A 13,763-nucleotide genomic window follows, 5' to 3' on the forward strand; every position below is an offset into this window, starting at 1 on the left:
TCCCAGTACCGGGTTGCAGCTGGAAGGGCATCCACAGTGTAAAACATATGCTGGATAAGTTGGCGGATCATTACGCTGTGGTGACCTCTGATAAATAAAGGGACTAAGCCGAAGGAAAATTAATGAACAAATAACATTTTATACAACATTGGGTTTGTCCAAATTAGATTTGTGATAAATGTGTACATTATTTCAATTTATTTAAATGACACTTTTGTCCATCTGGAAAGTGTTTTATGAAGTTTTTGGAGAGAAGCAACCTTTTGTTGAATTAGGGGACAATGAAGGTATATAGACAAATATGTTATTGCTGTATTATTATTATTTTATATTTTGTTTCAGTTTTTCCTAAGTGTATTGAGTTATTTTTGAGTTCATTTAAGTATTATTGTTATTATTATAATTGTTGTTTTAATGATTAAAGTGCTCAGCATATATAACCCCTCACAAATCTCTCTTTTAAAGTCATATTTTAATAGGAATTTATACAATATTATATTTGTGCATAAACATTAAGATTAGTCAGTACTGAAGCCAAATCTGGAGCCAATCTAACAAAATAACTTACAATAATGTTCCAAAAACTAGTACACCCAAACTTATGTTATAGAAAAAAATATTAAATAAAAATGTAAAAAAAAAGAGGAAAAATCAAGAGAAGCAAAAACATTTTGTTGAAATTTTGTTGGTTGTAATTTTTTTTTTGCAATATTTTGCTTTAGTGTAATTATATCATCTTTCAATTTCTAAATATGTTCTGCGACTAAAATATCATTTTAAAAAATATATGTTTCATAAAATCTGTTTTGTTTAAATGCACCAAATCACACTCGATGTGTACTCAATTATGCTGTGCACTGTAAATACACCCTTTAACCAGAGGTGGGACCAAGTCATTGTTTGGCAAGTCACAAGTAAGTCTCAATTCATTGCCCTCAAGTCCCGAGTCAAGTCCCGAGTCAAGACAGGCAAGTCCCGAGTCAAGTCCCGAGTCAAAGGCAACAAGTCTCAAGTCAAGTCCAAAGTCCTGCAGTTTGATTTTCGAGTCTTTTCGAGTCTTTTTAACAGAAAAATAAAATATATACAGATTAGGTATGGTTGTAAGATCTGTATTAATTAAACAAACCTTTTTTTATTAAAGAACATTGCTCAGATATATAAAAATACAAATGCAATTTTCTGAAAAAGTACTGAACAGTGCTGCGTCTCGTCTACACAGCATAATGCACAAGAACGAGTTCCACCAAAAAAAGACTCCATTTTGCCTCACATCACACAGAAATTGCAGGTCTCCTGCTGTCTAATTCATTAAGTTTAGTTGTGCTATGTTATGTCTTCGGTGATCAACTTGCGATTAACCAAAATTACATAACCTCAATGTGATAGCAGTAGACCAACTCCTGTATATGCTGCAAAGTTAAATTGAGTGAAATTGGAATTTTGTCAATTGAATCTCGTGTGTGCTAAAGAGATGGAGTTGCAAATCCGTCTAGCAGCAATGTAAAATGGTAGCACATATTGTTAATGAAGTAGGCTACTTCATACAAACAATAAAGTTGTTTTCTTCACATAACGTTGAAGAGCTTTGCTCTCTACCTTGTGTGATGCTCGTGCACGGATTTCCTCTGTTTGTGGACAAAACTGATTGCGAGTTCTCAAATTTTCTCTCGCTCTCAAATATGTACTGCTCACACACAAATTTTCTTGAGCGCTCTCAGAGATTATATGCTAACTCACAATTTGTGTCGTGTTCCCTCTTCCTTTCATGCTTTTTGATATGATTCATATTGCTGCACTGTTTAATAACAATAACCAAAATACTAAAATAGACTTACATATTAAATGTTTTATCTAATAAACCATAACATTTTTGGTTGTTTTATATGATGAGATATTTTCAGTTTCAAACACTTATAGACAGAGAATAGACCAGTGGTGCCCCCCTGAAAATTTGCTTAAGGGGGGCCAGAAGAGGCCAGCTACGTCAGTGGCACCAATCAATCCACAATAATTTAGTGGCTGCTATTTATTTATTGAAATATTGCATTGTATTGCATTTATGTAAGTAGATTTAAATAAATAATGTCAACAGCAAAATCATATCGGGTTGGCCACAGGGGTGGCTAGAGTTTACACAGGGGTAACACCCTTTGTAAAGGGGTTTACACCACTATAAGGCACCCCTGGAATAGATGTTGGATGTAAAGAATATATTTTATTTTAAAAGCATTTAAACAAAAACTAATGCAAGCAGAAATGTAACTGTGATAAAAATAAGGAAACACTTGATAAGGTATTATAGCCTACTGTACTATTCACTCTTCAAATAAATCTCACTATCAATCTCATTTTATCATGGCAGCTAAAATAAAGTAAACTAATGTCTGCTGGCTTCCACTTTACTGATGAGATTGTGGAGGACATTTTCCATGTCATCCTCTTCATTTTGAGGAAAGCTGTTCCACAGGGCCCCTGAACACGTATATTGGCATGTACTGTGTTTTGAACAGTAGCCTACTACAGTAAAGAACTTCAATTGATCAGTTGTGGTAATACTATAGTTGCTATGGTAACACAAGTGTAATATAAACAAATTACCCAGTGCTGTATTATTTTACAATATAGGGTATTTTATACTACAAATCACTACACTTTACTGTAGTAAAACTACACTTTGTAATATTTTATCTGTTCACTATTGGTAATACTACTGTATTATGAAGCATTCACTAACAAGTCGTAAATAATACTAGCCTAAAACATAAGTATAATACAAGTATACAACAAGTATAATACTCAAAAACACTAGAATTTATTAAAGAATTTACCTTAACCTTTTAGTTTTTTGTGTATTGTTAATAAATAGTAAAGCAAGAAAGAAACCATATCAACATTCTTGGAATAACCCTTTGCTAAGCCTCGCCCTCCTTAGTTACTGTTGCTACGCCTGTCAAGCTTTCATGCCTGGCACATCTATTACAGTGTGTATGCGCTGGTGTCAGACATTCCCAAGGATTTAATTAGTCATTTTTGGCAAACAGGTGAGATATCTGAGAAAGCCAGACAAAAGAGGACTGCAGTATACATTACAGGGGTATATTCACAACATAATAGCAACTGATTAGAAAATAATTTTATCAAAATTGAAGCAAGGTTAGCCTAGCAACCTCATACGCTGAACATTCAACAGCATAGTTCATGCACAGCAGGAGAGGTGAAATTATAAAATAATCTAATAACCTAAGAAACTGATGGATTTGTGCCGAATATTAGCATCATTGACCCATAACAGTGTACAGTACCTATTACTGTCAGCATGTTTGTGTGCTCTTTATCCAGTTTTTATTCAAATTTGCAGTTAAGTGGAAGAACAAAAACTGAAATGCACATTAAAGTATAAATAACAGAAGTGAACAAATAGATTTTTCCTACCAGCAAATATTAGTGTATGTATTTATATGCGTTACAATAGCGAGGGTTTAAACTAAGCAGTGCTCACAGGGTTCAACGCTAAGGATTTTTTCTACTGGCCCGATCAGGCCAGTGGTTCTGATTTTTACTTGCCCTGCCCAAATTTTCACTGGCCCCACCAAAAAAAAAAAAGAAGTTAATCGCTATTTGAATGTGCGTGTGTGTGTATATATACACACACACACACACACAGTTGATTTCAGAATTATTAGTCCCCCTAAATTATTAGCACCCCTGTTTATTTTTTTCCCCAATTTCTATTTAACAGAGAACAGATTTTCTCAGCACATTTCTAAACATAATAGTTTTAATAACTCATCTCTAATAACTGATTTATTTAATCTTTGTCATGATGACTGTAAATAATATTTTACTAGATATTCTTCAAGACACTTCTATACAGCTTAAAGTGACATTTAAAGGCTTAACTAGGGTAATTAGGTTAACTAGGCAGGTTAGGGTAATTAGGCAAGTTATTGTATAATGATGGTTTGTTCTGTAGACAGTCTGAAAAACAATTAGCTTAAGAGGCTAATAAATTTTACCTTAAAATGGTTAAAAAAATGTTTTTATTCTAGCCAAAATAAAACAAATAAGATTTTGTTCAGAGGAAAAAATATTATCAGACAAAATATCAACATTTCTTTGCTTTGTTAAACATCATTTAGGAAATATTTTAAAAAGAAAAAACAAAAAACAAAAGGGGGCTAATAAATCTGTATATATATTTACGGTAATTTTTAAAATGTTTAAGGAAAACTATTCAGTTCATCAAGGCTATATTTATAAATGTAAAAAAGGTGTAATTGTTAAATATTTATTAAAATTTTAAATAACTTTGTTATTGTATTTAGTTTCAAATAAAATAATTACTCCAGACATTATTGATTTTATAACTATTACCATTAATAAATATAATAATAATTAATATTAGTGATTTCTGAAGGATCATGTGACTGGAGTAATGAAGCTGAAATCTCATCTTTAAAATCACTGGAATAAATTACCCCAAACTTTTGTGTATTGTGTATAGAATATTTTATAAGTGAAAATGTGCACTTTAATTTTAACAACCCACAGACATCGTCACCGAATACAAATCGAGGTCAGACTTTCTCATATATACAGAGCCTCATTTCAATTGTCAGGTTTTGTAGAAATCGATCAATTGAATTAATCAATCTATTAAAGAAACGTTGACTATAATTCTGTATTTTAGGCTTAAATTATAGAGAGACATAGCAGATGAACCGAGACTGCATCAGATCAATGTAAATCTTTCTTTCGAGCTGTCAGTGCGGAAATGAACAAAACAACAGGCCTAATACAACATAGGCCTATTATACGATTAAAATATGGAAAAATTAACAGATAGTAATTTCGGTCAATTTTCCTGACGGATAAACCGAGATCAGGCTGGATAAACAGCTCTCGGTAATATTTCAGCATGCTTTCACTTTCGCATTTACCGGTAAGAATGACATCTCGCCCTGCTCATCATTCTCTCTTCATATAGCCGTATATATGGCTATTACACGATCATGATACACTGTGATATAGCCTGGGTCGTTAGTTCGTTGCATTGTTTTGTTTTCTCGCTACAATCGATCCGCTCAATAGGACAGAGACCGCGTCTCATTCAGGCGATCTTGGACTGATTGATTTGGCGCGGAAGCGAGCGCAACTGCTGGATATAAGTTATGCCAAAAAAAAACGCGCTAACGGGTGAAACGAGACAGATTCCGAAACAAACGTCTATGTGTGAAAGCACCGTAAGATTGTATTTGCACACAATTGACAGACAGTTGCAGCACGCAGCTCTGGCTCGATCTGGCAGGCAAAAAGGCAGCAGCTGGCCCGATCGAGCCAGTAACATTTTGTACACTGGCCCGACTGTCTCGCACGCTGGCCCCGGGCCATCGGGCAATCCTTATTGTCGAGCCCTGGCTCATAATATCGAGTGGAAAAAAAGAAAAAGACCGCTGGGAAACATAACCTGCTTTGTTTTTTGTTTTTTTTTTTGTTTTTTTTTATAAGAAACACAGTTTAGATCTGTTTAGGATAAGAGGAGTGTGAGTTATTGCCACCTATCACTGAATGTGAATATCGAAAACAAAACCAACTTAGCTTAACTCCTTTACCGCCCCTCACACAGCTTGATCCACGCTGGCATTTCTCCTCTTGGGCTTTGGTTTTGAAAAGGGAAAAAATCCCACCACCCAGTCCAAACTTTTAGGATAGCGGGTCTCAGATTTTCACAATCCAATTGCGCAACGATTTGGCTTGTTTCCCTCGCTCGAAAGCTTGACAGAGCCTCTGCCCGTAGCTACGATTGGTAAGCCGCGATTGGTGGGTGGCGGTTTTTGGGCGTGGCTTAGCGAGGGGTCAGTTTAACAGGAGGATCCAGTGAGAGCAAAAGCACTAAAGGTATGAGACGCCATCGTAAACAAAAGTCAAGCTAACGCAAAGAGACTGAATGCACGAGAGAGAGAGAGAGAGAGAGAGGTGCATGTTGTATGAGAGAGAGAGAGAGAGAGCGAGTATTGGCTCGATCTCAAGTTCAAATTCAAATTCTCTCTCCGTTCGCTTGACTTTTGTCCACTCCGGCGCCTCATAGTAGTCACGTTGGATACTGTCGAATCAAAACAATCTACCGTGCTTCGATTGGACGTCATGCCGAAAGCGCGCATGCTGTCACACACACTCGCGCATGCTGTCACACACACGCACACATAAACGGGGAGAGAGAGAGAGCGGTCCATGTCAACATACTTTTTTATCGTTGGGCTTTTCATGGGAAGCAGCAAGTCAATACAAGTCAATAGGGGCAAGTCCTAGTCAAAGTCCGAGTCATTTATGTTCAAGTCCAAGTCGAGTTGCAAGTCTTTTTATATTTTGTCAAGTCGAGTCTAAAGTCATCAAATTCATGACTCGAGTCTGACTCGAGTCCAAGTCACATGACTCGAGTCCACACCTCTGCCTTTAACCCAACAGTTGGGCTTGTCTATGCAGTATCTGACCCAACTTTGGGTTACAGCAACCCAGCATTTTTAGAGCACATTTTTGACTCATATTTTAACCTCCTTTTAAAGTGTTGTAAAAGGGCGTACTTTAGTTTGGGAGAAGACACTGGGGTCCATTCTTTTTCTTCCAGCTCAACTGAGTTTAAAATGTCTGGCGTCACCACTGTCTTACAGTGTACATGTTTTCCTTGATCAGATGTGAGTTTGATTCAGTTGCCTGAGAGTCAGTGGGAGTGGCCATGTAACACCGAGTCGAATAAGAGGCATTCAGTCCCTCTTGGGTAGTTCAGCCAGATCGTTGTGCAAACACAGCAGGCCCACTGGGGTTAAGTCAGCCATGTAATGACACCACAGTGGAATAATGGGCAACCGAGTTTGTTTTTGTTTGCCATGCAAAATGGCTGATTCCAAATAGTGAGGACACATACCCTGGGACAGGACCTCTCGCTCAGGTTCGTTCAGTGTACATATTCCCGCACCGCTTTTAGGACCTTACATTTCCGTCATTGTGCACATGTGCCAAAAGTGGGCCAAAGATCACAATCCCAACACTCGGCTCCACGCATTCAATTTACATTCAGCCCGTTCCAATTAGCCCAGGGCGCGGAACAGAAGAGTTTAGAGGGGAGAGGGAAAAAATGGGTGTCTCCAGAATCTTTGCTCTGTCCTCATTTGAGGAAATGAAGCATGGCCTCAGCTTGACCCGTCTCCCCTGGCTCTCAGGCAAATGGAGTGAAGCGTGCAGGTGTTCGACAGAGCTAAAATATACGTGCAGGTTGACTATATATGAGTGCACTGACAGAACTGGATCAGTTGCCTCAGCCAGGGGACAAGAGCCATGCTTTAGAGACAGAAATGTCTCAAAAATGGCCACACACTGCATGCAGAGTCTCTATTTAACATATGAGCAATTCCAGCGGTATGGATGTGACGTTTACAGTAAAAACTCAAAACAGATATTCACAGAGAAAGTATATGTTAACATTATATTAAAGCAACTGTTAATATTTTCCAAAGCAACTCGTATAACTCTGTGGTCTGACCCCATAACTCTGTGGTTAGAAAAATATTGATCTGTAAACATTTTTTAGTTTAAATGAGAAAAATAAACATGCGTTATGATTGTGACAAAAAAAGTTTCTGAGTTTACAGTATACAACATGCTTTTTAGAAATTCTGTAAGTTAATCTGCACAACCTAAAAGAATTAATGCTAATCTAAAGAATAAGAGTCGGCTTAATATAGAACAAAAATCGTTGATTTTTATTTTATTTAACATTTTTGCAATTATGAGGGAAAAGCTTTGTTTTGGATGTGACACTTTTCCGTTACAGATGGGACTGATGTGAAATTGGCACATGTGTGACTTTGGTAAATTAAATATAATAGTTTGAAAACATTGACAGATACATTTTTGACTATTTAAAGTACTGTAAAATACTTGCTTACACAAAAAATGTTTCTCTGTTTTGATGAAAACTTAATTTTTCCATGGCAAGGTTGACATTTGCATGGAATTACTTATAAATTCAGTTCTGAATATTTTGTACATCTCTAAAACTCAAAGCAAGAATGAATGGTTTTGGCATGCGTATAAGACTTAAGTTGAGTCCCATTTCTTAATGAACAGCTCATTGAGATTGAAGTAAAAGTGGCTAATGAAAATCAGGTTAATGAAAGATCAGCTGGTGTTACCAATTCTATACAAAACTGTCTTAAGGTAGTGAATTGGTGAGTGACTTTTAAATATTTTCATAAAATGTCAAAATAAACAACAGGGGGAACAAAAATCCTAGTAGAACCTTTCTAAAATTTTGGGTAAGTTTAGAGCCGTGAATGGGAGTACCATAAATTGGCAAATTTCTTGCATTTTAATTTGCTCTGATGAAAAAATAATAATAATATAATAAAAACAATGATAGTGTTTTTATGACTTTCAGGAAAATAAAAAAAATGTTTGAGACTGACAACAGCAGCCAGAAGAGAGAACAATTGCAATTTACTGTCATGGCTGCATTACAAACAACTTACATTAATTTGATGCCAAGATGATGTAATACAAAACATAGCTTCATAAATGTACATATTTTTTTGTTTTTTTAAATCTAGATATTAAAAACTTTGAAAGATTTTGAAACTGATGACAATTAAACATGTCAGCACGTCTTGTAAAATGGGTCTGTTCTAAAACAATTATTGGAAAGGTACACTGTAAAAAAATAAATCCGTAAAATTTACGGTAAAAAAATGGAAGCTGAGGTTGCCAGTACTTTACCGTTAAAAACACGGTACATACAGTAAAAGTAATTTCTCATTTTCACAGTAAACTACTGTATTTCATTAATTTATATGGTAATATGTCTGTATTTTAAATGACCAACATCTACAAATCTTTTGTTACACAGTTAGACACGCTAGCACACCCATATGTAGGAGGTGATGAGGAAGTTACATAATGAACCAAAGCTCATCACAATCAACTTCTCCAACAAGCAGAAAAGTGTAATAATATATAGAAGGTGCTAAGTGTCATTCACACAGCTACTAAACACCAGAATGGTAATAGTCATGAAATAAACATTGTTTATCAACATTAGATGTAACATAAATCTCTAATGTACATAACTGATGGGGAAACAACTAAAAATATTCATAGTAATGTCAACAAAAAGTATAAAAAGTGAAATACCATACCGGAAATTCTGGGAAAGTCAATTTGCAGTTATTCGCCGTATATATTAAGGAAACATACCGTTTACCAGGTTTTGGATTTTGACTGTAGCATTTTTACAGTTTTTTACTGTTGAAATCACAACCATTTTAACAGTGTAGCCTTATCAAATATTTTTTTGAACGTGACCTCAGTCACAGATCTTAATGCACAACATCATCTTTGTAGAGCCTGGTTTCTCTCGAGGTTTTTTTCTTCACTTTTGTTGGTTTGTGAAGTTTGTTCCTTGCCAATGTCACCACTGGTTTGCTTGGTTTGGGACTTGATTTGTGGAGCTGCGCATCATCGATAAATTTGCTCTTTAGTGTTTGGACTTCCAGCAAAGACATTTAAACCACACTGAACGGAAATAAATAAACTGATAAACTGAACTTTAACTTAAACTGAACTGAACTTTAAAATAAACTGAACTTTAACTTACTTCAAATTACTAGAACTTCTATGTTAAGCTGCTTTGACACAATCCACATTGCAAAAGGCTATAGAAATAAAGATGAGTTTAATTGAAAGTGATGTGGTAGAATTGGAGGTTCACATCATAGATGTCCATTGTGCAGTCAACAAATCTGCAGCAACTCTGATGTTCTCATGTCAGTTTGAAGCAAAATCTCAGATGAATGTTTCTAGAACCTTGTTGAAAATATACCATGAAAAATTAATGCAGTTCTAAAAGGGGTCCAACCTGGTACTTGCAATGTGCACCTTATGTAGTCTGAGTAATGTTTCTTTCTTACAATTTTATACAAATAGTATTCCCAATATCTTTTGAGAACAATAGTTAATATGCAAAACCCACCACAGAGAGAATCTGTTTGGGTGTGTGCTCTTTTCTAATTCAGGAGTTCCCAAACTTTTCAAGCCGCGACCCCCAAAATAACAATGTCAGTGATTTGCGAGCCCCATTTTTCAAGGTGGTTATACTGTAAATATACAAATGTTGCACACACAACTATAGGCATATATAAACATGAGCATATTGACAACACAAAAATGCAACAGTCTATTAACCATATAATGTTTTTTTTCCGGTTATTAATTTAATTACATTTTAATATAAAAATTTAAGGCTGATGGCTGATTTTTATTTGTATGTTGTAGTTGTTGTTGTTTCTTTAACACAGCTATTAACTATCTTCCGTGGGTTATGAATAATATATGGTAATTCAAATAGTTTAATAAAATTTATTTGAGATTTGGACATCCCCAAGTGACCCCTTGTCATTGTCCCACAACCCCCACTTTGAGACCTACTGTTCTAATTGCCTTTAGCATGTTTGCCTAATTTGGTCACATTCACTTGTTCTTAAGACTTGGTCATGCATGACCTAAAGGTTATACTAGCACTGTTTTGTAGTTAAAAATATATTACTATGAGTGACACTAATTACTGCCGCTCGCCTCATTTGAACTGAAGTGATGTGACGGTAAAGGGTTAAATACTGTATGCTTACACTTTTACACCCTGAGATTGTTCACTTCTCACTTTTTTTTAGATCCTCAAAGGAGAACAGTGAGTGTTTAGAGCAGCAAGTGATTTTACAAGTCTGAACCCATTATTAATTCTCTCCTTTAAAATGTCCATTCACCATCCATATGCCCCTCTAAGCATAAATCCCCATTTGAGATCAAGATATGGGTTCTAATGCGTGCATCTGCCATATTTAGATTAAAGAGGCATTAAGCTTTGCCATAAACGTAGATTTGCGGTCATTGGGTCAAACGTCGTCAGAGTAGCACTTTACCCCAGATGTGTACATTTAAGCAGACTATTGGTCCATGTGATCCCATATGTATTTATAAATGGAGATTTGTGATGGGGGGGGTGAGAGTGGATTATTTTGGGCAGATTAGAGTGTCATCTGCTGCGAGTTCAACCGGTGTAGAGAGCAATCATGTGAATGTGTGGCTCGGCAATGGGCATCAGGATTACCAATCCTAATCTTAGAGAGTGAGCCATTATCCACTGCATTAGTCTCACGGCGCCCAGAAGCACTCATGGCATCTTTGTTTGGTAAACGGGTGTTGGCTGTACGCTCCGATACGCTCAGGTCCATTAAGGATGTGAAGATGTATTGACTTTAATTAGAATTCCAGGAAAAGTTTCACTCGCAGTATACACAGACTCTGAACAGAGTGCAGTCAATGTGTGTGAAGTGAAGAGCTAGTCTATGTTTTTTTTTCTTATTATAGGGAAAGAATGCTGTTTCCCCTTAGTTGGGAGGAAAAGACACTCATGTGTTACATTATTTAGCTGAGAAGGAGTCTGTAATGTTTTTTGCAGGGATTTGGGAATGTGGAAGATGACAGACTGTGCTCGTTGTGTGAGTGCTCTTGTTGTACCAAAGTGGTTTTATGGCGTTATTTTTTAAAGACGGTACTGTTAAAGCTTATTTTAGTAAACGAAAATTAAAGATTAAAACTGTTGATTAAAAAACTGTTGTGAAATAAGATTAAAAAAACAATAAATGAAAAACAAAATAAACAACGGTCACTGAAATAAAATAATGATTCAGAATTAATAAGTACTCTTCTGTGGTGGAAAATTGAGCCTGCAGCTGTTTAGAGAAACACCTGTAGATGGCGCTTTTAAATCCAAACATAAACTATGTCTCAAATGGCACCTTATACACTATGCATTTACTGTATGTGCTATGTACTTATGCACTTACACACTCAAGAGCATAGTACAGTTGAAGTCAGAGTTATTAGCCCCCCTGAATTATTAGCACCCTGTTTATTTTTTTACCCAATTTCTGTTTAACGGAGAGAAGATTTTTTTCAACACATTTCTGAACATAACAGTTTTAATAACTCATTTCTAATAACTGATTTATTTTATCTTTGTCACGATGACAGTAAATAATATTTTACTAGATATTTTTCAAGACTCTTCTATACAGCTTAAAGTGACATTTAAAGGCTTAACTAGGTTAATTAGGTTAACTAGCAGGTAAGGGGAATTAGGCAAGTTATTGTATAACGATGGTTTGTTCTGTGGGCTATCGAAAAAAAATTTAAATTAGCTTAAAGGGGCTAATCATTTTGACCTTAAAATGGTTTGTAAAAAATAAAAAACTTTTTTGTTCTAGCCGAAATAAAACAAATTAGACTTTCTCCAGAAGAAAAAATATTATCAGACATACTGTGAAAATTTCCTTGCTCCATTAAACATCATTTGGGAAATATACATATAAAAGAAATTTTAAAGGGGGGCTAATAATGTATGTAGTGTCGTCCCAAATTGAACACTAGAGTTTTTTTACTTAGCGGAAATTCAAACCGTTTCCCAGATGACGGTTGTCAAATTAGTGAAACAAATGACCAAACTGCCAAATAATACCTGCCATGAGTATAACCGCAATCACCAGCGGGAGGTGGTATTATCACTCTCGTAGGAGAATTTTGCTTTCACAATTCAAAATAAATAAAGTAATCCAACATCAGCGCCCAAAAGCTCGGCCCCTGCTGCTACGTGGGCAAAGCAGCGGCTGTTGAGTGCATGAAGTTTCCAACATTCTTTGTAAGTATGTGATTTGGGATGCACCTATAGTTATTATTAAAATTTTATTGCATTATATTACATTATAATCCAAAAATGTGTTCTAACATTTCTTCATTTGCCAAAAATATAAACTAGGCTACATATACACTATAAACCATTGGGATGTCCAGATCCGATCATGTGATCAGAAGTCGGGCCTGATCACACGGTTTCAGACTTGATCGGAATCGAAAGTTAACTGCCAATCAGGACTCAACACAGACAGCACTACCTACTGCGCCACTGCTTCGCCCCAGGACTATATATGTATATATATATATATATATATATATATATATATATATATATATATATATATGAGCAATATCAAACGAGTAGCAGTGCGATATGGCTGTATATCGGCACTGGTGGGAGGCGTGCGTTGGCACGAGGCCGTAGGCTGAGTGCCTTAGTGCCCCCACCAGTGCCGATATACAGCCATATCGCACTGCTACTCGTGTGATATTGCGTTTATACAACAGTTTGACGGCATAAATGTGTATATAAAAACAAAATCAAACATGGAGAGTCTCAAAAACCCTTTTGTATTAGGAACTACTTTCTTCCGGATTCAAATCATAAGCTGAGTGAAACAGTTGAGCAAGCATCTTTTGAACTTTAGATCTGTAGTGTCTGCTTTTTGCTGGCAGTATGTGGGCGGAGTAATACACAAAGGGTAAAGAGGCTGTAGGAGTTCTGATATTGCAGAATATTGCACGGCTATCAGCCAATCAGATTTAAGAACCAGACAGAACTGTTGTATAAATAAAAAAAAAAAAAAAAAAAAAAATATATATATATATATATATATATATACTGCATATAGATTCTCATTATTTTTTTTTAGCACATCCATAGTTATGCGGTGCCACAGAGTGAGACCTCTTTCTTGACTTCACTTCACGCAGAAACAGCAATGCGTGGGGCATGACATCACTTTGTTGCAGAGACGCTATTGGTTAAATGCCAGCAAAGAAGAATAAGATGGAAGCAGCTT

General features: G+C 35.9%; 1 protein-coding gene and 1 long non-coding RNA gene across 2 annotated transcripts in view; one reads left to right on the top strand and one right to left on the bottom strand.

Annotated features, from left to right (window-relative positions):
• The window catches only part of rpusd1 (RNA pseudouridine synthase domain containing 1), a 72,230-nt gene that overhangs the window by 41,868 nt on the left and 16,599 nt on the right, over positions 1–13,763 (top strand). The gene's annotated exons all lie outside the window — the stretch shown is intronic.
• Positions 66–13,026, bottom strand: LOC147845689 (uncharacterized). The gene is made up of 3 exons (XR_015481008.1): positions 9,632–13,026; positions 6,452–9,583; positions 66–870 (listed from the first exon to the last, which is right to left on the bottom strand). It is a non-coding gene; the product is annotated as an uncharacterized LOC147845689 (long non-coding RNA).

The sequence above is a fragment of the Danio rerio genome, chromosome 3 (genome assembly GCF_052040795.2).
Source record: "Danio rerio strain M-AB ecotype USA chromosome 3, GRCz13ab, whole genome shotgun sequence".
In the NCBI taxonomy this organism is placed as follows: Eukaryota; Metazoa; Chordata; class Actinopteri; order Cypriniformes; family Danionidae; genus Danio; species Danio rerio.